We start from the raw sequence: 26,654 nt of genomic DNA on the forward strand, positions 1-26,654 counted from the left end.
CCAGATCACGTGCCCCCAGGCACCCTATGGGGGCAGAGGAAGCTGCCTCCGTATCAGCCAGGGCTCAAAGTTCTCGACGCGGCTTTTGCGTCTGCGATTTGAAACTCGGAACCTCTTCACCCACGTGTCGAGAGTTCAATGTTCGAATGCAATTTAATCGAGGCCACTGTCTTGGTATGGTCCTTTGACTGTTGGTGTTTTGCCATCTTGCCCAAGCTTGGATTTGATGTTGACAAATCTACAAGAAGGTATGAGCTTGCACAGTTTGATTTTACATGACATTTATTCGTGACTTGACTACATTTTCTCAATCCTTACTCGAGTATCTTTAATTGCATTTTGTTGTTGATGCAACTGGCTAACCAACCATTCTGGACGTGTGTGAAAGAGAACGTCAAAACTCATGTAAAATACAGATTCTGATTTATCTACACGCACACGCGGAAGGCAAACGCGGGTACCTGGCCTCTATGCAGCAGACACGAGTAATTTATTATCTTTCAGGATGTTATTTAGAACTTTATTGAATGTTATGTCACCAACCAAACATCGAGCATAGCAACAAATATCATGCAACACTCCGGAGACGGACACCTCCCTTACCGACCTCACCTCATCCTCCTCACCCCTAGCCTCGTCCTCCTCACCCCTAGCCTCGTCCTCCTCACCCCTAGCCTCGTCCTCCTCACCCCTAACCCCTCACCTCGCCCTCCTCACCCCTCGTTCTCCTCACCCCTCGTTCTCACCCCTCATCTTCTCACCTCGTTCTCCTCACCCCTCGCCTCGTCCTCACCCCCGTTCTACTCACCTCGTCCTCACCGCTCGCCTCATCCTCACCCCTCGCCTCGTCCACCTCACCCGTCGTCCTCAACCCTCACCTCGTTCTCACCCCTCGCCTCTCGTTCTACTCACCTCGTCCTTAACCCTCACCTCGTTCTCACCTCATCCTCACACGGCTACCTGCACTCTTTGTAGTAGACGTGAATAATTGACTATAATTCAGATTGTTATTAATAACTTTATTACATGTTTTGTCACGAATCAAACATCACCTCCTCCTCACCCTTCACCTCGTCCTCACCCCGTCCTCGCTTCTCGCCTCGTCCTCCTCACCCCGTTCTCCTTCACCCCTCGTTCTCACCCCTCACCTCGTCCTCCTCACCCCTCACCTCGTCCTCCTCAGCTCGTCCTCTTCACCCCTCCTCACCCCTCGCCTCGTCGTCCTCACCCCGTCCTCAACTCGTCCTCTTCACCCCTCGTCCTCCTCACCCCTCACCTCGTCCTCCTTACCCCTCAGCTCGTCTTCCTCACCTCGTCCTCACCCCTCACGTCGTCCGCTTGACCTTTCACCTCGTCCACACCCCTCACCTCATCCTCACCCATCACCTCGTCTTCCTCACCCCTCACCCCTCACCTCATCCGCTTTACCCCTCAGCTCGTCCTCCTCACCCCTCGTCCTCCTCACCCCTCAGCTCGTCTTCCTCACCCCTCACCTCGTCCTCCTCACCCCTCGACTCGTCCTTCTCACCCCTCATCCTCCTCACCCCTCGTCCTCCTCACCCCTCGTCCTCCTCACCCCTCGTCCTCCTCACCCCTCGACTTCGGCACCCCTCGTCCTCCTCACCCCTCGTCCTCCTCACCCCTCGTTCTCTTCACTCCTCGTTCTCCTCACCCCTCTCCTCGTCCTCCTCACCCCTCGTCCTCCTCACCCCTCGTCTTCCTCACCCCTCACCTCCTTACCTCTCGTCCTCCTCACCCCTCGTCCTCCTCACCCCTCGCTCTCCTCACCCCTCGCTCTCCTCACCCCTCGCTCTCCTCACCCCTCGCTCTCTTCACCCCTCGCTCTCCTCAACCCTCATCCTCACCCCCACACCTCGTTTTTCTTCTCACCCCCCGTCCTCACCCCTCGCTCGTCCACCGCACCCTGCTCCTCACCTCCTCATCCCTCGTCCTCCTCACCCCTCGTCCTCCTCACCCCTCGCTGTCCTCACGCCTCGCTCTCCTCAGCCCTCGCCTCGTCCTCCTCACCCCTCGTCCTCCTCACCCCCACACCTCGTTCTTCTTACTTCTCACCCCCGTTCTCCTCACTTCTCGTTCTCCTCACCCCTCGCTCGTCCACCGCACCCTGCTCCTCATCCTCCTCACCCCTCACCTCGTCCTCCTTACCCCTCACGTCGTCCGCTTGACCCCTCACCTCGTCCTCTTGACCCCTCACCTCGTCCTCTTGACCCCTCACCTCGTTCTCACCCCTCACCTCGTCCACATCACTTGTCCTCAATCCTCACCTCGTTCTCACCCCTCACCTCGTCCTCCTCACCCCCGCAGCTCGTTCTTCTTACTCCTCACCCCTCACTCTCCTCACCCCTCGTCCTCCTCACTCTCTTCCTCCTCACCCCTCGTCCTCCTCACCCCTCACCCCTCGTCCTCCTCACCCCTCGCCTCATCTTCCTCACCCATCGTCCTCCTCACCCCTCGTCCGCCTCACCTTTCACCTCGTCCTCCTCACCCCTCGACTCGTCCTCTCACCTCAGCTCGTCCTCCTCACCCGTCGTCGTCCTCACCGCTCACCTCGTCCTCCTCACCCCTCACCTATCCCTCGCCTCGTCCTCCTCACCCTTAGCTCGTCCTCACTCCTCGTCCTCCGCTCCCCTCGCTGTCCTCTCCATTTGCCTCGTCCTCCTCACCCCACACCTCGTTCTTCTTACCCCTCATCTTGTCCTCCTCACCACTCGACTCGTCCTACTCACCCCTCACCTCACCCTCCTCACCCCTCGTCCTCACCCATTGTCCTCCTCACCCATTGTCCTCCTCACCGCTCGTTCTCCTCACCCCTCAGCTCGTCTTCCTCACCCCTCACCTCGTCCACCCCACTCCGCGCCTCGTCATCCTCACGCCTCGCCCACCTCACCCCTCACCTCGTCCTTCTCACCCACACCGCGTTCTTCTTACCCCTCACCTCTTCCTCCTCACCGCTCGACTCGTCCTCCGCACCCCTCACCTCCTCACCCCTCGTCCTCCTCACCCCTCGTCCTCCTCACCCCTCGTCCTCCTCACCCCTCGTCCTCCTCACCCCTCGTCCTCCTCACCCCTCGCTCTCCTCACGCCTCGCTCTCCTCAGCCCTCGCTCTCCTCAACCCTCGTCTCGTCCTCCTCACCCCTCGTCCTCCTCACTCCCACACCTCGTTCTTCTTACTTCTCACCCCCCGTCCTCCTCACTTCTCGTCATCGTCACCCCTCGTCCTCCTCATCCCTCGTCCTCCTCACCCCTCGTCCTCCTCACCCCTCGTCCTCCTCACCCCACACCTCGTTCTTCTTACCCCTCATCTTGTCCTCCTCACCACTCGACTCATCCTACTCACCCCTCACCTCACCTCACCCTCCTCACCCCTCGTCCTCACCCATTGTCCTCCTCACCGCTCGTTCTCCTTACCCCTCTTTCTCCTCACCCCTCAGCTCGTCTTCCTCACCCCTCACCTCGTCCACCGCACCCCGCGCCTCGTCATCCTCACGCCTCGCCCGCCTCATCCCTCACCTCGTCCTTCTCACCCACACCGCGTTCTTCATACCCCTCACCTCTTCCTCCTCACCCCTCGACTCGTCCTCACCCCTCGTCCTCCTCACCCCTCGTCCTCCTCACCCCTCGCTCTCCCCTTGCTCTCCTCACCCCTCGCTCTTCTAAACCCTCGTCCTCACCCCCACACCTCGTTTGTCTTCTCACCCCCCGTCCTCACCCCTCGCTCTCACCCCTCGCTCGTCCACCGCACCCTGCTCCTCACCTCCTCACCCCTCGTCCTCCTCACCCCTCGCTCTCCTCACCCCTCGCTCTCCTCACGCCTCGCTCTCTACAGCCCTCACCGCGTCCTCCTCAACCCTCGTCCTCCTCACCCCCACACCTCGTTCTTCTTACTTCTCACCCCCCGTCCTCCTCACCCCTCGTCCTCCTCACCCCTCGCTCGTCCACCGCACCCTGCTCCTCATCCTCCTCACCCCTCACCTCGTTCTCCTTACCCCTCACGTCGTCCGCTTGACCCCTCACCTCATTCTCACCCCTCACCTCGTCCACCTCACTTGTCCTCAACCCTCACCTCGTTCTCACCCCTCACCTCGTCCTCACGCCCACAGCTCGTTCTTCTTACTCTTCACCCCTCACTCTCCTCACCCCTCGTCCTGCTCACCCCTCGTCCTCCTCACCCCTCGTCCTCCTCACCCCTCGTCCTCCTCACCCCTCGTCCTCCTCACCCCTCTTCTTCGGAACCCCTCGTCCTCCTCACCCCTCGTCCTCCTCACCCCTCGTCCTCCTCACCCCTCGACCTCCTCACACCTCGTCCTCACACCTCATCTCGTCCTCCTCACCCCTCACCTCCTGACCTCGTTCTTCTTACCCTTCACCTCGTCCTCACTCCTTGCCTCGTCCTCCTCACCCGCTCCTGACACGGCCAACACACACGCCCATGGCAACCTCACTTAGGGCACGGCACACCGACTTAGCATCACCCTCATTTATACCTCCACGTTTATCGGCCTCGTTCTATCGTGACGGCCAAGACGCTGGACGTTTGTGATAAAAAAAAACTTCGTAGCTCATCGGATTCCTCCTCCAGTGTACAAATAAATAAATATCACGGCTCTGATCTCTTTGCGGCGCCGCAGTGGCGTTCATCACTCGCCGCCTCCCCATGGCACGACTACGACGCCCTCTGTTGGACGCTGTGTGTCATCAACATTGTTGCCTGTGATTACACTAAACACAACGTCGCTGTGTGTGATTACACTAAACACAACGTCGTTGTTAGTGATTACACTAAACACAACGTCGTTGTTAGTGATTACACTAAACACAACGTCGTTGTTAGTGATTACACTAAACACAACGACGTTGTGTGTAATTACACACAACGTCGTTGTGAGTGATTACACTCAACACAACGTCGTTTTGAGTGATTACACTCAACACAACGTTGTTGTTTGTGATTACACTCAACACAACGTCGTTGCGTCTCATCAATATTTTTGTGTGTGATTACACACACAACAACGTTGTGTGTTTAATCACACAACAATGTTGCGTGTAATCACTCACATATTGAGTGATTACACACTCGGCGTGTGTCTGTAGCAGTTGTACGTGTGCCGCTTGTCGTAGATGTTCGCGGTTTGAATCCAGCGGCCGCCCTGTGTAATGCTACAGGCGTGTTCACCGCAAAGACACCATGTGCCGTCTGCTTCAGTGGACGTTGAAGATCCCAGCGTCATGGACCAGATTAACCGAATTAAATACAATTGCCCGCAAATTACCCAGTTGGAATATACTGTGCCTAGTAATCATTGCTGGGAAATGTGGTAGAACCCTCCTGAAAAGAGCCAGTAGGGCTATCCTGGGTAAAACTGACCACCCACCCCCTCGTGTGGCATGCTAGCCTTAATAGGTGCTCGCTAACAGAACTTATTTATCGAACAGACTGTTAAATGAAGGGACTGTGTCTTCATTTCAGTCCGTGACTGTGTAACCTGGTACATAAGGGTGCCGTGGTGGTGGGATGTTAACTCCTTCACCTGGTATGCAATTGGTCGTGAGTTCGATCCGGACCCTGACGCCTGTATATTTGGAGTTTGCATGTCTCTCTCTCTCCCGTGGTCGCGTGGATTGTTCTCCAGGTCTTCCAGTTTTTCCCTCCATATTTAAAAACATGCGTTCAGAGCAGGAGTCTCAAACTCAACTTACCTGGGGGCTGCTGGAGGTAGAGTCTTTGTGAGGCTGGGCCTCATCAAGTATTCCAAAAAAAAGTGCAACTGATCCAATCTTCTCAATCTTTATTAATAACAGTTCAGAACATGAACGGTTCTTCAGAACATAGGCTTCTCTTACCTACTCCATGCTTCCAGAGACCTGGCAGCACTTCCTCTTCTTACACAGCTGAGCCACATTTGGCTTGAGGGAGGAAGCAATTGAGACCCTCAGTATGGCTTGAAATGCTCATCAGTAAGTTTGGACCTGTACTTTGACTTATTAAAGTTCATGGTGCAAAAGAGCTTTTTCACACAGATATGTGCTCCCAAAAAGGCACATGGTCCGCTTGAACATCCTGGAAAGCTCAGGGAAGGTGGGGGTGATATATTTACATGTTTTTATCCCAATACCTGAGTATTTGGGATCTTATTTAGTATGCCCTTTCTATATATTCTGAGAGGTATTTGAAAACTTTATCATTGTTCATGCTTTTTTTGAGCACTTCGTTTTTCTTATCATTATTTAATTCATCAATCGTGTTCTCTCTCAGGTGTTTATACCTTTCACATTCATAAATAAAGTGATCTAGATTTTCTTCTTTTTGTTCACATCCTACATATCCTTCTGCTCTAACGAATCTCTCTGGATGCCATTGAGCTAACTCTGGTGTCCATGTTACTCCACCTGTCTTAATTCTTAACATCAAGTGCATTGTCTCATGTTTTATATCTTTTAATTTCTTGCTCTTTTTGATTAAATTGTTCTTGGTAAATTATTTTCTTTTGCAATTGCACATATCTGTCCTTTTTCCTTTTCTTTGTTTCTCTTGTAATAATAATCTATAACTTCTTTATAATATTCAGGTTCTAACCAACATTTGGCTTTTGTTCTTGCCACCCATCTCATGCTATTTGCTATCCATGTAATTATTTTCCCTTTCCTATTGCAACACTCTGTTGTCTTTATTAGGTCACTGATTACACTTGTTGAGTCTGCCCACTTCCTGAGTCCTCTGTACCTTGCACAGGGTGACAGGATATATTTTCCTTCCACTTGGTGTCACTCCGGAATCACGTTTCAACCAAGTGACTAACGTTGCTAATTCGCGTTGGCTAACTTGTCAACAAACACCGGAAGCTGTCACGAGCCAGAGCTATGGTAAAAAAAGTATAATAATTTAAAAATAAATAAAAAATTGATGGCAAATAGTGGGCCACAAAATATCGTTCCGCGGGCCACAATTGGCCTGCGGGCCGCGAGTTTGAGACCCCTGGTTTAGAGTATTTTACTGCTATAAATTTCCACAAGATGAGCCACTCCGTTAAAACTAACATTTGTGACCAGATCGCTTCTTAAAAAGAGCTATATGGCTCACTTACCTGGTAAAATAAAAAGTTACATTTCAAATAATCACCACGGTAATGTGTCACCCACACGACCTTGAACTCATCGCGCAGAACGCGGCATGCAGTGTGGGGTTAGCTGGGTGGTGCAGGGAGCTGCTACTACTTGCAGAGGGGGGCGGGGCAGGGGGGGACTGAGTCCTCTTGCATAATTGACTTGCGGATTGACCGATGCATAGACGAAAAGATAGCACGTGAATGAATGAGTGTACGGCTGGACTGCAAATGAATGGACAATATTCTTCATCGCCATTTTAAAAAAACTTAACATTGTAATCCATCACCCTGTACATCTGCTGAACCAACGTATCCTACAGCATATGAGTGTGTTTTCATACATTGCCTGAGTGTGTGTTTCTTGCGTATGATCGGTATGTGTTTTACGCATGATCCATTTTTGATATCACACAAGATATTTGCCTGTTTTTCTAATGATCTGCACTTGTTTCACGCAATAATCTCTGGGTTTCACACATGTTCTGTGTGGGTGGCCGGGACCACCCTCAGCTGCCTTTTTCTCCCGAGTTGCGATGTGTACGCATCGTACCAGATACTAATTTAAGGCTGAACCGACCTCTCGAGATCCAGGACGCAGTGGTGATGGTGGCTGTAAGCGGGACTCGAGCTCGGGTCGCCTCGTCCTCCTCACCCCTCACCTCGTCCTTCTCATCCCTCAGCTCGTATTCCTCACACCTCACTTCGTCCTCCTCACCCCTCACCTCGTCCTCGCCTCGTCATCTTTACCCCTTGCCTCGTCATCTTTACCCCTTAGCTCATCCTCCTCACCCTCACCTCGTCCTTCTCTAACCCCTCGCTCTCCTCACCTCGTCCTCACCCATCACCTCGTCCTCCTCACCCATCACCTCGTCCTCCTCACCCATTGCCTCGTCCTCCTCAACCCTCGTTCTCACCCCTCGCCTCCTCCTCACCCCTCGCCTCGTCCTCCTCACCCCTCGTCCGCCTCACCCCTCACCTCGTCCTCGCCTCGTCCTCCTCACCCCTTGCCTCGTCATCTTTACCCCTCAGCTCATCCTCCTCACCCTCACCTCGTCCTCCTCACCCCTCACCTCGTCCTCCTCAGCTCGTCCTCTTCACACCTCGTCCTCCTCACCTCGTCCTCCTCACCCCTCAGCTCGTCTTCCTCACCTCGTCCTCACCCCTCACGTCGTCCGCTTGACCTTTCACCTCGTCCACACCCCTCACCTCATCCTCACCCATCACCTCGTCTTCCTCACCCCTCAGCTCATTCGCTTTACCCCTCAGCTCGTCCTCCTCACCCCTCGTCCTCCTCACCCCTCAGCTCGTCTTCCTCACCCCTCACCTCGTCCTCCTCACCCCTCGACTCGTCCTTCTCACCCCTCATCCTCCTCACCCCTCGTCCTCCTCACCCCTCGTCCTCCTCACCCCTCGCCTCATCTTTCTCACCCATCGTCCTCCTCACCCCTCGTCCTCCTCACCCTCGTCCTCCTCACCCCTCGTCCTCCTCACCCCTCGTTCTCTTCACTCGTTCTCCTCACCCCTCTCCTAGTCCTCCTCACACCTCATCTCGTCCTCCTCACACCTCATCTCGTCCTCACCCCTCACCTCCTGACCTCGTTCTTCTTACCCTTCACCTCGTCCTCCTCACCCCTTGCCTCGTCCTCCTCACCCGCTCCTGACACGGCCAACACACACGCCCATGGCAACCTCACTTAGGGCACGTCACACCGACTTAGCATCACCCTCATTTATACCTCCACGTTTATCGGCCTCGTTCTGTCGTGACGGCCAAGACGCTGGACGTTTGTGATAAAGAACTTCGTAGCTCATCGGATTCCTCCTCCAGTGTACAAATAAATATCACGGCTCTGATCTCTTTGCGGCGCCGCAGTGGCGTTCATCACTCGCCGCCTCCCCATGGCACGACTACGACGCCCTCTGTTGGACGCTGTGTGTCATCAACATTGTTGCCTGTGATTACACTCAACACAACGTTGTTGTTGTAAGTGATTACACTCAACACAACGTCGTTGTTAGTGATTACACTAAACACAACGTCGTTGTTAGTGATTACACTAAACACAACGTCGTTGTGTGTAATTACACTCAACACAACGTCGTTGTGAGTGATTACACTCAACACAATGTCGTTTTGAGTGATTACACTCAACACAACGTTGTTGTTTGTGATTACACTCAACACAACGTCGTTGCGTCTCATCAATATTTTTGTGTGTGATTACACACACAACAACGTTGTGTTTAATCACACAACAATATTGCGTGTAATCACTCACATATTGAGTGATTACACACTCGGCGTGTGTCTGTAGCAGTTGTACGTGTGCCGCTTGTCGTAGATGTTCGCGGTTTGAATCCAGCGGCCGCCCTGTTTAATGCTACAGGCGTGTTCACCGCAAAGGCACCATGTGCCATCTGCTTCAGTGGACGTTAAAGATCCCAGCGTCATGGACCAGATTAACCGAATTAAATACAATTGCCCGCAAATTACCCAGTTGGAATATACTGTGCCTAGTAATCATTGCTGGGAAATGTGGTAGAACCCTCCTGAAAAGAGCCAGTAGGGCTATCCTGGGTAAAACTGACCACCCACCCCCTCGTGTGGCATGCTAGCCTTAATAGGTGCTCGCTAACAGAACTTATTTATCGAACAGACTGTTAAATGAAGGGACTGTGTCTTCATTTGAGTCCGTGACTGTGTAACCTGGTACATAAGGGTGCCGCAGTGGTGGGATGTTAACTCCTTCACTTGGTATGCAATTGGTCGTGAGTTCGATCCGGACCCTGACGCCTGTATATTTGGAGTTTGCATGTCTCTCTCTCTCCCGTGGTCGCGTGGATTGTTCTCCAGGTCTTCCAGTTTTTCCCTCCATATTTAGAAACATGCGTTCAGAGCAGGAGTCTCAAACTCAACTTACCTGGGGGCCGCTGGAGGTAGAGTCTGGGTGAGGCTGGGCCGCATCAAGTATTACAAAAAAGTGCAAGTAATCCAATCTTCTCAATCTTTATTAATAACAGTTCAGAACATGAACGGTTCTTCAGAACATAGGCTTCTCTTACCTACTCCATGCTTCCAGAGACCTGGCAGCGCTTCCTCTTCTTACACAGCTGAGCCACATTTGGCTTGAGGGAGGAAGCAATTGAGACCCTCAGTATGGCTTGAAATGCTCATCAGTAAGTTTGGACCTGTACTTTGACTTATTAAAGTTCATGGTGCAAAAGAGCTTTTTCACACAGATATGTGCTCCCAAAAAGGCACATGGTCCGCTTGAACATCCTGGAAAGCTCAGGGAAGGTGGGGGTGATATATTTACATGTTTTTATCCCAATACCTGAGTATTTGGGATCTTATTTAGTATGCCCTTTCTATATATTCTGAGAGGTATTTGAAAACTTTATCATTGTTCATGCTTTTTTGAGCACTTCGTTTTTCTTATCATTATTTAATTCATCAATCGTGTTCTCTCTCAGGTGTTTATACCTTTCACATTCATAAATAAAGTGATCTAGATTTTCTTTTTGTTCACATCCTACATATCTTTCTGCTCTAACGAATCTCTCTGGATGCCATTGAGCTAACTCTGGTGTCCATGTTACTCCACCTGTCTTAATTCTTAACATCAAGTGCATTGTCTCATGTTTTATATCTTTTAATTTCTTGCTCTTTTTGATTAAATTGTTCTTGGTAAATTATTTTCTTTTGCGATTGCACATATCTGTCCTTTTTCCTTTTCTTTGTTTCTCTTGTAATAATAATCTATAACTTCTTTATAATATTCAGGTTCTAACCAACATTTGGCTTCTGTTCTTGCCACCCATCTCATGCTATTTGCTATCCATGTAATTATTTTCCCTTTCCTATTGCAACACTCTGTTGTCTTTATTAGGTCACTGATTACACTTGTTGAGTCCGCCCACTTCCTAAGTCCTCTGTACCTTGCACAGGGTGACAGGATATATTTTCCTTCCACTTGGTGTCACTCCGGAATCACGTTTCAACCAAGTGACTAACGTTGCTAATTCGCGTTGGCTAACTTGTCAACAAACACCGGAAGCTGTCACGAGCCAGAGCTATGGTAAAAAAATATAATAATTAAAAATAAATAAATAATTGATGGCAAATTGTGGGCCACAAAATATCGTTCCGCGGGCCACAATTGGCCTGCGGGCCGCGAGTTTGAGACCCCTGGTTTAGAGTATTTTACTGCTATAAATTTCCACAAGATGAGCCACTCCGTTAAAACTAACATTTGTGACCAGATCGCTTCTTAAAAAGAGCTATATGGCTCACTTACCTGGTAAAATAAAAAGTTACATTTCCAATAATCACCACGGTAATGTGTTACCCACACGACCTTGAACTTGAGGCATCGCGCAGAACGCGGCATGCAGTGTGGGGTTAGCTGGGTGGTGCAGGGAGCTGCTACTACTTGCAGAGGGGGGCGGGGCAGGGGGGGGACTGAGTCCTCTTGCATAATTGACTTACGGATTGACCGATGCATAGACGAAAAGATAGCACGTGAATGAATGAGTGTACGGCTGGACTGCAAATGAATGGACAATATTCTTCATCGCCATTTTAAAAAAACTTAACATTGTAATCCATCACCCTGTACATCTGCTGAACCAACGTATCCTACAGCAGCATATGAGTGTGTTTTCATACATTGCCTGAGTGTGTGTTTCTTGCGTATGATCGGTATGTGTTTTACGCATGATCCATATTTGATATCACGCAAGATATTTGCCTGTTTTTCTAATGATCTGCACGTTTTTCACGCATAATCTCTGGGTTTCACAAATGTTCTGTGTGGGTGGCCGGGACCACCCTGAGCTACCTTTTTCTCCCGAGTTGCGATGTGTACACATCGTACCAGATACTAATTTAAGGCTGAACCGACCTCTCGAGATCCAGGACGTACTGGTGATGGTGGCTGTAAGCGGGAATCGAGCTCGGGTCGCCGGATTCATTGTAGCGCAGCGTGCTAAACCCACACGCTCACAGACAGGACTCCAGCTCATCCACCTCGCGCACCTTTGCCAGGAACTTCCAATTGTGGAGCGACGAGCAAATGAAGCGACCCGACCTCCCCTCGGGATACGATGGCTGGCAGGTGGTTGAAGCTATCCGGCAGGAAGCGAGTGCAGGTAACGCTCACCTGAGCGTTGCGAGGCGTGCCCCGCAGGTGGTATCACGTGGGACGATGGATGTGCGACCACGCTATGGCCCTTTCACGATTCCGCTGCTGTATGGGGACCGCCACAACCTAGCGGATCGTTGCGGTGTATTTGACCATACTTCACCACGCTGGTTGGTTGCAGGTGTGGGGAGCGGCACAGTGCAAGGGTTCATGTTGCTGGACTGCCCCTTTTCTGATCATGTGACCCTTGCCAGATTAATTCTGCAAATGCGCAATCGCCGAGCCATGCGACAGCACCCCCGGTTTGCCACGTGTAGCTCTTGTAGACGATGACAACAAACACGCACCCTGCTCTACGGAGCCTGACAGCAGTCATGATGGTGGTGGTTTGCGTGGTACCTTACCATCAGACAAAAAAACTAAACAATTTTGTATTTTACCCGGTAAAGCTCACTGAGCTATATAGATGTTTCTCTGAAGCGACCTGGCTATCACAAATGATAACTCAACGAAGTGGCTTATCACGCGGAAATGTATTCTAGCCTCGATATTACAGCTGAATACAAATCCTCTGAGGGTACCCACGAGCCCGGGCAGCAAGGGGGCAGTTGGCAGATGGTAAGGGGCCAAGGAGCAAGGGGAGGATGGAGAAGGGCAGTGGGGAGTGGAGCAGTGGTGTGGCACGTTCGAGTGATGCAAATATTAACTGATTTGTATTGAATACAACTAGAACAATTTACACCGGTGCGTTGATCGATATGATGTTGGTTATAATGTTAACGATAATTATGTTGAGATTAGGATATGCAGGAGATAGTGAATATAATGATAATGTCTCTACGCATGGTGATGGTAGAGATCTATTAATCTGGTGATGATGTAATGATGATGGCTTGGCAAGTTGAAGATGGTGATGATAGTGCTCCTGCTGGTGGTGGTAATTCAGATGATGATTATGATGCTGCGACTTGCTGTAGCTGCTTATAATAATAATGATGCTGCATTTGCTGCTGACGATGATGATCCCCCCCACCCTCGTCCACCTCCGCAGGTTTAGAGGATCGCCGCATGGTGGTGCAAGCACTGAGCCTGCTGAAGCGCGGGAGTGCGGAGAGGCGACCCCGCGAGATGGAATCAGGAGGGACAGGGTCCTCCTGGGGGGATATCGTGAGCGGTGCAGTGGGTCCTAGCGGGGTCGAGAGGGGAGGAGACACAGCGGATGGACACCTCATTGTTCCCCCCGACGGGGACCCTAATGGGGCCCCAGTGGGCGGGGACTCGGGTGGGAGATAACGGCCGAGGTTCGCGTGGCGAGAACAAACGCGCGACCCCGTGTGCGCGTGAGCGTGCGGGGCCACGAGGGCACGTACACGGGACCCAACCTCGGCGGGTTCGAGGAGGAGGAGGCCCTCCTGGAGCTTGGACTGCACTGAGGCTTGAGACGGAGGTAGGTGGCTGAGGGGTTGGGTGAGCGACAGGTTGGGTGAGTGAAGGAGGCATTGATTGATTGCGTGGGTAGAGGGTGAGTGGGTAATGTTGAGTGAGCGGGTGTATGTGGTTGAGTTAGTTGGTAGGTGGCCGAGTGGACGAATGTGGGAGGTTGAGGGTGTGAATGAATGGTTGGATGAGAGAGTGGGTTGGTGAGTAGGTGGGTGAGTGTGGGAGGTCGAGTGGGTGAGTGAGGGGGGTCGAGTGGGTGAGTGAGACGGATGGTGAGTGGGTGGGGGAGTTTGAGTGGGTGAGTGGATGCATGGGTGATTTGGTAAGTGCATTGTTAATTGTGTAAATGGCTCGGTGAGTCAGTGAGTGCGTGCATGGGTGGGTAAGTGAGAGGATGAGTGGGTTGGGGAGTGCGTGAGTGGGTTGGGGAGTGCATAAGTGGGTGGGGGAGTGAGTGGGGGAGCGAGTGGGTGGGTTAGTGATTTAATCAATCATCGTGTGATTGAATGGCTGAACGGAGGGGTAGGTGAATGAGTGTTTGTGGTTTAGTGAGTGTGTGTGTGGATGAGTTGGTGGGTGAGTGGATGATTGTGGGAGGTTGAGGGGGTGAGTGGATGTGTAATTTAATGGTTGTATGGGTGGGTGAGCGTGGGAAGTTAAGTGGCTGTGTGAATGAGTGAAGGGGTGGGTGAGTTGAGTGGGTAGGTTGTTGGATAATTGGGGTGAGTGAGTGGGTGAATTATTGGGTGGCTGAGTGGGTGTGCGGGTGAGTTAGGGGGTGGGTCAGTATGGGTGATGGAGTCGGTGATTGAGTTTGTAAATTGAGTGGGTGATTGAGTAGTAGGGTGAGAGTGGGAGGTTGGGTGGGTGGAGGTGAGGGGTTGCGTGAGTGAGGGGTTGGGTGAGTTGGTGGGTGGGTGAATGAGTGGATTGATCAGTTAGTGTGTGGTTGAGTGGGTGGTTGTCTGAGTGGGTGAGAAGATGGGTCGTTGAGTGAGTGGATGGGTTATAGATTAAGTGGGTGGTTGTGTGATTGATTGGCTGAGCAAAGGGGTGAATTAGTGGATTTGTGTGGTTGAGTTACTGGTTAGGTGGGTGAGTGCATGAGTGTGGGAGGTTGAGAGTTCGTTGGTGAGTGTTTGAGTTAGATATTGAGTTGGTGGTTATGTGATTGAGTAGGTGAGCGGAGGATTGGGTGAGTGAATAGATGTTTATGTTTGAGTTAGTGGGTGGGTGATTGGATGAGTGGGTGGGTGATTGGATGAGTGGGAGGGTAATTGGATGAGTGGGAGATTTAAATGGTGAGTGAATGGGTGATTGAATGCTTGGATGGGGGGTGAGTGATTGAATTGGTGGGTACGAGATTGAGTGGGTGGCTGGGTGAGTGGGTGAGATGATGGGTGGGTTAGTGAGGTGATGATGGGTGGGTTAGTTGATGTGTGAGTGGGTGGGTTAGAGATTCAGTGGGAGGGAGGGTGGGTGAGTGGTTACGTGGCTCGTGGGTGAGTAGCTCAGTGGCTGGTTGAATTGGTGAGTTAATTTGTGCGTGATTGATTTGGTGAATGGGTGAGTGAGTGGATGGATGAGGGAATGGATGAGTGAGACGGTGAGTGCGTTGGTGAGTGATTGAGTTAGTGGGTACGAGATTGGATGACCGTGGAAGGTTGGGTTGGTGAGTGAGTGGATGGATGTGAGAGGTTCAGTGGGTGAGTTATTGCGGTTAAGTATGGAGGGGGTGGGTAAGTGAAGGGGTGGTTCAGTGAGTGGGTGAGTGAGTGGATGGTTGGTGAGTGAGTGGGGTGAGTGAATGCGTGGGTGAGCAAGTGAATGAGTTGGTGAGTGGTTGTGTGAGTAGTGGGTGAGTGGGTGGTGAGTGAGTGGATATTTGTGGGTGATTTAGTCGGTGGGTGATTTGGTGAGTATGGGAGCTTGAAGCAGTGAATGGTTAGGTGAGTGAGGGGTGGGTGAGTGAGTAGATGAATTAATTAGTTAGTGGGAGCACTCGTGGGTGGGTGAGTGAGTGGGTGAGAAATTGAGTCAGTTGGTGGGTGGGTGGTTCCGTGGGTAGTGCGTCTTGGGTGAGTAGGTCAGTGGCTCGGTGAGTTCCTGAATTAATGGGTGGGTTAGTGAGTTGATGGGTGAGTGAGTGGGAAAGCGCATTGGTAAGTGTGAGGGTGAGTGGGTGGGTGGTTGCATGAGTGTGGTTTAGATATTTTAGTGGGTGGCTTTTTGAGTGGATGAGTTCGAGTGGGTCAGTGGTTGCGTTAGTGGGTGGTTGAGCTAGTGGGTTAGAAATTGAATGGGTGGCAGAGTGAGTGAGTCCTGGGTGAGTTAATGAGTTGGTGGGTCGGTCAGTGGGTGAGTGTCTGGATGGGTGATTGAGTAAGTCGGTGAGTGAGGAGTTGGGTGAGTGATGGGTTGGGTATGTGTGTTTTTGGTTCGCGAGTTTGTGGGTGAGTGGGTCAGTTCTTGGTTGGGTGAGTGAGTTCGTTGGTGAGTGTTTGAGTTAGTATGTTGGTGGGTGAGTGTGTAGTTTAGTGAGTGAGTGATTTAGAGATTAAGTGGGTCATAGGGTGAGTGGGTGGGTGAGCAAGTGGGTAACTGAGTGAGTGGTTGGGTGGGTTGGTGAGTTGTTGACTGAATGGGGTCAGAAAGTAGGTGAGTCAGTGAATGGGTGAGTGACTGCTGGGTGGGTAAGTTAATGTGGGAGGTTGAGTGGGTAAGTTAGCTTGTGAGTGATTGGGTGAGTCAAAGAGTGGGGCGCTACGGTGGTGAAATGTTCACTAGCTCGCCTAGTATACATGAGGTTGTGGATTCGATTGCGATCCTGCCGCCTGTATATTTGGAGTTCGCATGTTCTCCGCCTGGTCGTGTGGATTTTGCTCCGGGTCCTTTCCGCTGCATTTAGAATCAACATGCCTTTTGAGGATTTGGCTGCAATAAATGTATGTGATAAGCCACTTCGTTTATCTATCATTTGTAGCCAGGCCGATTCTGAAAAGGGTCTATATAGCTCAATGGGCCTTACCTGGTGAAATAAAAAGTAGTATATTTTAGGGGGTGGGTGGCTGGTTGGGTCGGTAGGTCGGTTAGAGGTTGAGTGGGCGGCAGGGTGAGTGGGTGGCAGGGTGAGTGGGTGAGTAGGTAAGTAGCTGGGTGAGCGGGTGGACTGGTGAGTGTGCGAGTTAGAGATTGAGTGGGTGGATGGGTGGGTGTGTAAGTGGATGCGTCGGTAAGTGGTTGAGTTGGTGGCAAGGTGCGGGTTTTTGAGTGGGGTGGGTGTTTGAGTGGGTAGGTGGCTGAATGGGTGGGTGAGTGGGTGACTGAGTCAAGAAAGTGGAGCGCCATGGTGGTGAGATATTAACTACCTCGCCTTTTGTACAGGAGGTTGTGGGTTCGATCTCGATTATGACGCCTGTATATTTGGAGTGTGCATGTTCTCCTTGTGGTTGCATGGAATTTTCTGCGAGTCCTCCGGGTTTTCTCTCCATATTTAGAAACATGCATTTCGAGGTTTTGGCTGTTCTCGAACTCACCCACTCAACTACTAAAGCCACCCACCAACCCACTCACAAACCCGCTCACCCTACCATGCACTCAATTTCTAATCAACGCACTCACGCACACACCCACTCACTCAACCACTCATCCACGCACCCACCTACACACGCACTCACTAACTTATTTGAGCAGTCATTTGTGGCCGCGTCGCTTATGAAAAAATCTATATAGCTCCGTGGGCCTTTCCTGGTAAAATTAAAATAGTTTAACATGTAGGCTTTCGCGACCAATATTATTCATAATAAAGGTTTTTGGGTTAGATCGCGTTTATTTATAAATGTGTCGTAACCCTCCACCACCCGACACGGCCAATCAGCAAAAAAAGTGTCACGTTGACAAAAGACAAATAGTGAATTATTTGTCTTTTGTCAACGTGACACTTTTTTTTGCTGATTGGCCGTGTCGGGTGGTGGAGGGTTACGACACATTTATAAATAAACGCGATCTAACCCAAAAACCTTTATTAAGACAAAAGACAAATAGTGAATTATTTGTCTTTTGTCAACGTGACACTTTTTTTTGCTGATTGGCCGTGTCGGGTGGTGGAGGGTTACGACACATTTATAAATAAACGCGATCTAACCCAAAAACCTTTATTATGAAAATTAAAATAGTTAAATTTTAGTTTACAGTTGGGTGAGTGGGCGGTGAGTGCGTCGGTCGGTGAGTGAATGGGTGGTTAAGTAAGTAGGTGAGGGGCTGGGTGAGTTGTTGGGAGATTGAGTGGGTCACAGTGTGAGTGGGTGGGTTGGAGCGTGAGTTGGTCACTGAGTGAGTGGGTGGGTGAGGTGAGTGGGTGGGTAGGTTGGGTGGTTGGGTGGGTGGGTGAGTGCGTTAGTGAGTGCATGTGTAGGTGGGTGCGTGGATGAGTGGTTGAGTGAGTGAGTGGGTGTGTGCGTGAGTGCGTTGATTAGAAATTGAGTGCATGGCAGGGTGAGCGGGTTTGTGAGTGGGTTGGTGGGTGTCTTTAGTAGTTGAGTAGGTGAGTTCGAGAATTGTACGCCACTGTGGCGAGATGTTAGCTACGTCGCCTGGTATTTTGGAGTTCGTAGGTTCCATCCCAACCCTGATGCTTGCATATTTGGGGTTTGCATGTGCTCTATGGTCACGTGGATTTCGACTCCACATTTAGAAACATTCATTTATCGGATTTGGCTGCTATACATTACTATGTGATAGGCCACTTAGTGAAGCTCTCATTTGTGGCCAGGTTACTTTGGAAAAATATTTTATATAGCTCTGTGGGTCTTACCTGGTAACTTAAAAAATAGTTGAATTTAGTCAGTTTGGATTAGCGAGTAGGTGGAATGTTGAGTGCGTGGGTTAGAGATTGATTTTGTGGCAGGGTGAGTGGCTGGGTGAGTTTGTGATTGGTTGGGTGGGTGAGTGTGTGAGTTAGACATTGAGTTGGTGGATGGGTGGGTGTGTGAGGGAGTGAATAGGTGACCTGGTGGGTGAGTGGATTGTTGAGTGAGTGGGTTGTTGAGTTAGGGAGTGGGTGGGCTGGTAAGTGGGTTGGTGAATTAGTTTGTGGGTGTGTGGGTGAGTCAGTCGGTTAGAGATTGATTTGGTTAGTGTGTTGAGGAGTTCCCGACGACGACTCGGAGACGGCTTGAAGGTAAGGGCTTTCGCCAAAGGTTTATTAAGTATATTATAATAACACAAAGGGTGTGACAACTTCCCAGGGGTTAGGGGTCCTACACTAAGTCCTAGTCCAGCCCGGCTACCTCCAGTCTCTTTCCCTCGAGTCGGATGGGGGAACTTGCCAACCCCACCGACCGGGAAGAGCAGCACCTCCTACGGCTACCACCGGCTTCACTCCTGACTCTTCGTCGATCCCTCTCTACCCCTGGTTCCCTCTCCACCCTTCTCACTCTACCCGTTCCCACAGTGACCCCGCTTTCGTCACGGGGTCCCCCTTAAATACTAGAGGAGACATGACGTCATCGAGCCGCCCAGCACGCATGACGCCACGTTCCGTGACGTCATCGCACTAGACGGCACACATGACGTCACGTCCCAATTTTACTCTACAAGTGGTTTGTGTGTGGGTGGGTGGGTGTTTGAGTGGGTGGTTGAGTTAAAGATTGGAATGTCAAGGTGGCAAAATTTTAAGAACCTCGCCTGGATATTTAGAGTTTGCACGTTCTCCCCCGTGGTTGCATGGAATTTTCTCTGGGTACTCCAGGTTGCCCCTCCACATTTAGAAACATGCATTTATAGACTTTGACTGCTATAACGTTCTATGTGAAAAGCCATTCCATTGAGCAATCATTTGTACTCTGCTTGTTTCTGAAAAAGATGTATATAGCATGGGCCTTACCTAGTAAAGTAAAAAAAAGCTACATTTTTATTTGGTGTGTAGATGGGCGGTTTTGTGGGTGGGTGCGTGGATGAGTGAGTGCGACGTTCGATGGGTAGTAGGTGAGAGGCTTGGTGAGTGAGTGTGGATTAGAGATTGAGTGCGTGGCTTGGCGAGTGCGTGGCTGGGTGAGTGAGTGTGTGCAAGGCTCGGTGGTTGAATTAATGGATGGTTGAGTTAGTGGGTCGGTGTTTGAGTGTGTGGTTTCGTGGGTGGGAGAGTCAGAGAATGGAGTGTCATGGTGGCAAGATGTTAACTACCTCGCCGGGTATACAGGATGTTGTGGGTTCGATTCCACATTTAGAAACATGCATTTAGAGGAGTTGGCTGCTATGAATGTATACGTGATAAGCCACTCTGTTGAGCTATCATTTGTGGCGAAGTTGCTTCTGAAAATTATCCATATATCTCAGTGGGCCTTGCCTGGTAAAACAAACAATTTATATTTAGGCTGTGTTGGCGAGTGGTCGGGTTGGTGAATTAGTGGGTGAGTTAGTGGGTGGGTTAATAATTGGATGGGTGAGTTCATGAGTGGGTGGGTGAGGGTGGGTCAGTGGGTGTGTTAGTGGGTACGGGTTTGAGAGGGTGGCTGGGTGAAAAGGTGGGTGGGTGAGGGATTGGGTGGGTGGGTGGTTTGGTGCGTGGGTGAGTGAGCAGGTTGGTGGGTGAGTGAGCAGGTGGGTGGGTGAGTGAATGGATGTTTGTGTTTGAGTTAGTGGGTGGGTGATTGGATGAGTGGGAGGTTGAAAAGGTGAGTGGATGGGTGATTTAATGCTTGGGTGGGTGAGTGGTTACGTGGGTAGTGGGTCGTGGCTGGCTGAGTTGGTGTGTGAGTGTGTCGGTGAGTGAGTTGGTGAATGGGAGGGTGGGTGAGTGATTAGAGTTAATGGGTAGAAGATTGAGTGAATAAGAAGATGGGTGAGTTGGTGAGTGTTTGGGTTAGAGATTGAGTTGGTGGTTATGTGATTGAGTAGGTGAGTGGAGGGATGGGTGAGTGAATGGGTGTTTGCGTTAGTGGGTGGGTGATTGGATGACTGTGCGAGGTTGAAGGGATGAGTCGATGGGTGATTAAATGGTTGGATGAGAGGGTGGGTTGGTTAGTGGGTGGGTGAATGTGGGAGGTTCAGTGGGTGAGTTATTGGGTGAGTGTGTGGATGAGTGAAGGGTTCGGTGAGTGAGGGGGTGGGTGAGTGAATGTATGGATGGGTGAGTGAGTGGGGTGAGTGAATAGTTGGTTTAGTGAGTGGGTAGGTGGTGAGTGGGGGAGGTTGAGTCGGTGAGTTTATGCGCGAGTTTATGCGCGAGTGGTTGCTGAGTGGGTTGGCGGGTAGGCGAATGGGTTGGCTGGTAGGTGAGTGGGTTGGCTGGTAGGCGAATGGGTTGGCTGGTAGGTGAGTGGGTTGGCTGGTAGGTGAGTGGGTTGGCGGGTAGGTGAGTGGGTTGGCGGGTAGGTGAGTGGGTTGGCTGGTAGGTGAGTGGGTTGGCGGGTAGGTGAGTGGGTTGGTGGGTAGGTGAGTGGGTTGGCGGGTAGGTGAGTGGGTTGGCGGGTAGGTGAGTGGGTTGGCGAATAGGTGAGTGGGTTGGTGGGTGGGTGAGTGAGTGGGTGGCAGTGGGTGTAGTGGAGTTGTAGCCTCAGTAGTGGGTGAGTGACTGGGTGAGTATGTGGGTGGATGAGTTCGTGGCAGGAGAGTTCGTGGATGCGATAGTGAGTTAGTGCATGAGTGGGTGAGGGGATGGGTGAGTTAGTGGTTGGATGATACGGTGAGTTTGTGAGTGCGTGGGTAGGTATTTGAGTGAGTGGATTGTTGAGTGAGTGGATGGGATGTTGAGTGAGTGAGTGGGTGGTTGGGTTGGTTCGTGACTTTGTGGGTGGGTGAGAAGGTGAGTTCGTGGGTGAGAGAGTGAACGAATGCCTGTTAATACGTGGGTGGATGAGTAGGTGGGTGTGGAGGTTGGTGAGTGAGTGGGTGGGTTAGAGATTGAGTGGGTGGTTGTGTGACGGAGTGGGTGGTTGTGTGATTGAGTGGGTGAGTGGACGGGTGAGTGTGTGGATATTTGTGGTTGATTAAGTCGGTGGCTGATGCGAGCAGTGTGGGAGCTTGAAGGGAGTGAGTGGTTAGGTGAGTTAGGGGTGGGTGAATGAGTTAGTAGGAGCGCTAGTGGGTGGGTGAGTGATTAAGTGAGTGAGTTGTGTGGCTGAGTGAGTGACTGGATGGGTGGATGACTGGGTGAGTGAGTGGGAGAGTGATTGAGTAAGTGAGTCAAGCGGGTGGGTGGCTGGGTGAGAAATTGAGTCAGTTGGTGGGAGAATGGGTGAGTAGTTACGTGTGTAGTGCGTCGTGGGTGAGTAGGTCAGTGCCTGGGTGAGTTTTTGAATAATGGGTGGGTTCGTGAGTTGATGGGTTGGGTCAGTGATGTGGTGCGTGGGTGATTGAGTGGATGGATGGATGAGTGAGTGAGTGGGTGAGTGCATTGGTAAGTGTGAGGGTGTTTGAGTTAGTGGGTGGGTGATTGGATGAGTGTGCAATGTTGAAGGGGTGAGTGGGGATGAGTAATTGAATGGCTGGATGAGAGGGTGGGTTGGTGAGTGGGTGGGTGAATGTGGGGGGTTGAGTGGGTGAGTGTGTGGATGAGTGAGGGTTTGGGTGAGTGAGGGGTTTGGTGAGTGAAGGGGTCGGTCAGTTCGTGGGTTAGTGAATGGATGGAATGGGTGGGTGAGTGAATGGGTGGTTGACCGAGTGAGTGAGTGGATGGGTGGATGAGTGAGTGGGTGGGCAAGCGGGTGAGTTGTTGCATGGGTAATGGGTGAGTGGGTGGTGAGTAGGTGTATGTGGTTGACTTAGTGGGAGGGTGGGTGAGTGGATGAGTGTGGGAGGTTGAGGGTGTGAGTGAATCGGTGAGTCAGTGGCTGAATGAGAGGATGGATGGATTGGAGAATGAGTGTGTGAGTGTGGTATGTTGAGTGGATGAGTTAATGTGTCGGTGTGTAGCTGAATGAGTGGGTGGGTGAGTGAGTGGGTGGCTTATTGAGTTAGTGGGGTGAGTGAGTGAGTGGGGGTGAATAGGTGGGTGGCTGAGTGGATGGTTGGTTGAAGTGAATGAGTGTTTGGGTTGGTTAGGGAGTTTGTGGGTGGGTCAGTTGGTGAGTTATTGGGTGGGTGGGTTGGTGATTGAGTCTGTGGGTGAGTGAGTGGGAGGGTGAGTGAGTGGGTGGGTGAGTGAGTCTGTGCATAAGTGTGTGGGTGGGTGAGTGGGTGGGTGGGTGAGTGAGCTCGTGGGTACAAGATTGAGTGGGTTGCTTGATGAGTGCGTCAGGATGGGTGAGTTTGTGGGTGGGCGGGCAGGTTAGAGATTGAGTAAGTGGGTAAGCTAGTGGGTGGGTTAGATATCGAGTGGGTGAGTGGAGGGGTGAGTGAATGAGTGAGTGATTTGTGGGTGTGGTTGGATGACAGGATGGGTTTTTGATTGGGCGGGTGCAATGGCAGAGCCAGGATTTTCAGGTAGGGGGGAAACCCCTCCAGCAATGAAAAATCATAGGAGTTGTTAGTAAGTAAGAACTTGTCCCTTGCTTTTTATTCAACGGGTGTCCAGCGATGGCGCAGCCATCGATCGAGGGTCGGATTCGAACGTGTTGTGTGATCGGCATCGCGCTCACTAAAGGTGAATGCCTTGCGGGAAGTTGTGTACTATGCGCAACTTCGCACAATTCTGTGAGTCACTTATAACTGCTTTGCCGTTACTTATTGCCAATTATGGACTCAGACTCTTATCCTATCATCTCATAGAGTTCCTGGCACGTAATAATATGCTACACAGTGGCAGTAGGGGTTGCAAAATGCCGATTTATTACTAATAAACACCAATGATCCGATCGAAATTAGGGATTTTGGTCGGATCATTGGGGGGGGGGCACGTGCCATTACACCCCCCCCCCCCCCCACTGGCGGAGTGGATGGGTGGGTGAGTGTGGGAGGTTGAGTCGGTGAGTTTATGCGTGAGTGTGGCTGAATGAGTGGGTGGGTATGTGAGTGAGTAGTTGGGTGGGTTAGTGGGTGGGTGAATTGGTTGGTGGGTGTGTGAGTGGGTTTGTGGATGGGTTAGTGGGTTGGCGGGAAGGGGAGTGGGTTGGCGGGTGGGTGGATGAGGGGGTTGGCGGGTGGGTTAGTGGGTTGGCAGGGAGTGGGTTGGGGGGTAGGTGAGTGGGTTGGGGGGTAGGTGAGCGGGTTGGCGGGTAGGTGAGTGGGTTGGCGGGTAGGTGAGTGGGTTGGCGGGTAGGTGAGTGGGTTGGCGGGTGGGTGGATGAGGGGGTTGGCGGGTGGGTTAGTGGGTTGGCAGGGAGTGGGTTGGGGGGTAGGTGAGTGGGTTGGGGGGTAGGTGAGCGGGTTGGCGGGTAGGTGAGTGGGTTGGCAGGTAGGTGAGTGGGTTGGCGGGTAGGTGAGTGGGTTTGTGGGTGGGTCAGGAGTGACTAGGTGGGTGGGGGAGTAGTGGAGTGGTAGCCTGGGTAATGGGTGAGTGGGTGGGTTGTTCACTGGGTGACTACGTGCGTGGGTTCGTTAGTGACAGGCGACTTAGTGGATGCGATAGTGAAGATGCAATAGTGAGACAGAGTGGATGGGTTGTTGATTGAGTGGGGTGAATGAATGAGTGAGTGGATTGGTGAGTGGGTGGGTGAGTGCACGAGTGAGTGGATGGGTTAGAGATTGAGTGAGTGGTTGAGTGGATTGGTGATTCAGTGGGTGAGTTAGTGGGTGTTTGAGTTAATTTGTGTGTTAGTCTGTGGGTGATGGAGTCGGTGACTGGGTGAGTCTGTGCTGGTGGCTCGGTGGATGGTTGAGTTCATGGATGGGTTTTTGAGTGAGTGGATGGGTTGTTGAGTGAGTTGATGGGTGAGTGAGTGGGTGAAACGGTGCGTGGGTAGGTTAGTGAGTGAGTGAGTGGATGGGTGGGTGATTGATTGGGTGAGTGTGTTGGCAAGTGAGAGGGTGAGTGAGTGGGTGGTTAATCGGTTGCGTGAAGGAGTGGTTGGGATGAGTGAGTTAGTGAGTGGATACGTCAGTGAGTGAATGGGTGGGTGAGTGAGTGAGAGGTTGCGTTGGTAGTAGGTGAGTGGGTGGTGAGTGGGTTGGTTCTTGAGTGAGTATGTGGTTTGTTAAGTGAATGAGTGGGTGGTTGGGTTGGTTAGTGAGTTTGTGGGTGAGTTGGTGGGTGGGTGAGTTAGTGAATGAATGCCTGTGTTAATAAGTGGGTGAGTGGGTGTGGGGTTGGTGGATGAGTAGGTTGGTGAGTGAGTGGATGGGTGGGTGAGTGAGTGGGTGATTGAGTGGATGGGTGGATGACTGGGTAAATGATTGGGTAAGTTCATATTCTTAGTTTTTTCCGGTAAAGTCACGTTGAAGAGAAACAACAAAATAACAAAATATATATAAAACAATAAAAAATTCTCACGACGTTTCGACCATAACTCAAACGGTCATCATCAGGTGTGTCGGTTTGCATAAATTTATTTTGAAAACGGCATATTTATTTATATATATAAAAAATAATAACGTTTGCGTCACGCGCAACGATGGCAGTTTGCCAGGACTAGTCCATCTATTTTTTGAAAAGAGGAGGGGGGAGACGAAATTTGTTTTTATGTATGCTGTCTGAAAGGCACTGTAAGCGTGAACAATCAATCAAGAACTGAAATGATTTATCAAATCTTTCCAATGATTGCTAAGATAGAATCCATCTTCTCGGTTGAAATTGTCTCTGTGTTTGTATATGTGGATAGCCTCATGAACGAATCTCTCATGGAAGCCAGATGGCTTACAAAGAACCTCCGTCTTGGAAAAGTCAATGGCATGTGAGCCTACTGAATTAGAACAATGATCTGCTACGGCCGAGGTGTTGGTCCTACCGTGTTTAAGGTCTGCTTTATGTTCACGAATGCGGTCCGAGATATGGCGTTTGGTTTCTCCAATGTAACTACTACCACAGAGGCAACTTAGTTTGTAGACACCAGGGTATTGTATGTCCGGAATCACATCTTTTACAGACGGAACCAGATCACGGATTTTATGTAATGTGTTGAAACGGACCTGGATCTTGTGTTTATTCAAGATTTTGGAGATCTTTTTTGTGATCCCAGCAATGTAGGGTAAAGTGATGGTTTTGAAAGGCTCCTCAAGAGGGTTCTTCTTCATGGTTTGAGTGATAGCTTTGCGGATTGTATAGTCGGAGTAACCATTAGCCCTAAGAGCTTGGTGTACGTGCTTGAGTTCACTGCTTATGTGTTCCTGGTCGGATATGCATTGGGCTCTATGATACAGAGTCTTGATGAGATAATTCTTCTGTGATGGATGGTGGTGGGAATCCGGTTTCAGATAAGCATCCGTATGGGTAGCTTTCCTGTAGACAGAGTGGCTCATTGAACCATCAGGTCTCTTTTTAATTAGGACATCCAAAAAAGGTATCTTGCCATCTATTTCGACTTCCATGGTAAATCTGATGGCTGGGTGTATGGAATTGATGTGGTCGAAGAATTTGTCTAGAGCAGGCCGGCCATGTGGCCAGATGACAAAAGTGTCATCCACGTACCTCTTCCATAAGGTTGGGCGCAGAGTGGCAGTCTGGATGGCGTCAGTCTCAAATTTCTCCATGAAAATGTTAGCTATAACTGGAGAAAGGGGGGAGCCCATTGGGGTGCCCTCAGTTTGTTTGTAGAAACACAAGATCCAGGTCCGTTTCAACACATTACATAAAATCCGTGATCTGGTTCCGTCTGTAAAAGATGTGATTCCGGACATACAATACCCTGGTGTCTACAAACTAAGTTGCCTCTGTGGTAGTAGTTACATTGGAGAAACCAAACGCCATATCTCGGACCGCATTCGTGAACATAAAGCAGACCTTAAACACGGTAGGACCAACACCTCGGCCGTAGCAGATCATTGTTCTTATTCAGTAGGCTCACATGCCATTGACTTTTCCAAGACGGAGGTTCTTTGTAAGCCATCTGGCTTCCATGAGAGATTCGT

General features: G+C 50.9%; 1 long non-coding RNA gene across 1 annotated transcript; it reads left to right on the forward strand.

The window, feature by feature from the left end:
* Positions 1-29: 29 nt before the first annotated feature.
* Positions 30-13,844, forward strand: LOC142925615 (uncharacterized). The gene is made up of 3 exons (XR_012942560.1): positions 30-248; positions 12,176-12,279; positions 13,324-13,844. It is a non-coding gene; the product is annotated as an uncharacterized LOC142925615 (long non-coding RNA).
* The last annotated feature ends 12,810 nt before the right edge of the window (positions 13,845-26,654 follow it).

This window comes from Petromyzon marinus, chromosome 22, assembly GCF_048934315.1.
Source record: "Petromyzon marinus isolate PM22_M1 ecotype Great Lakes invasive population chromosome 22, UKy_Petmar_22M1.pri1.0, whole genome shotgun sequence".
In the NCBI taxonomy this organism is placed as follows: Eukaryota; Metazoa; Chordata; class Hyperoartia; order Petromyzontiformes; family Petromyzontidae; genus Petromyzon; species Petromyzon marinus.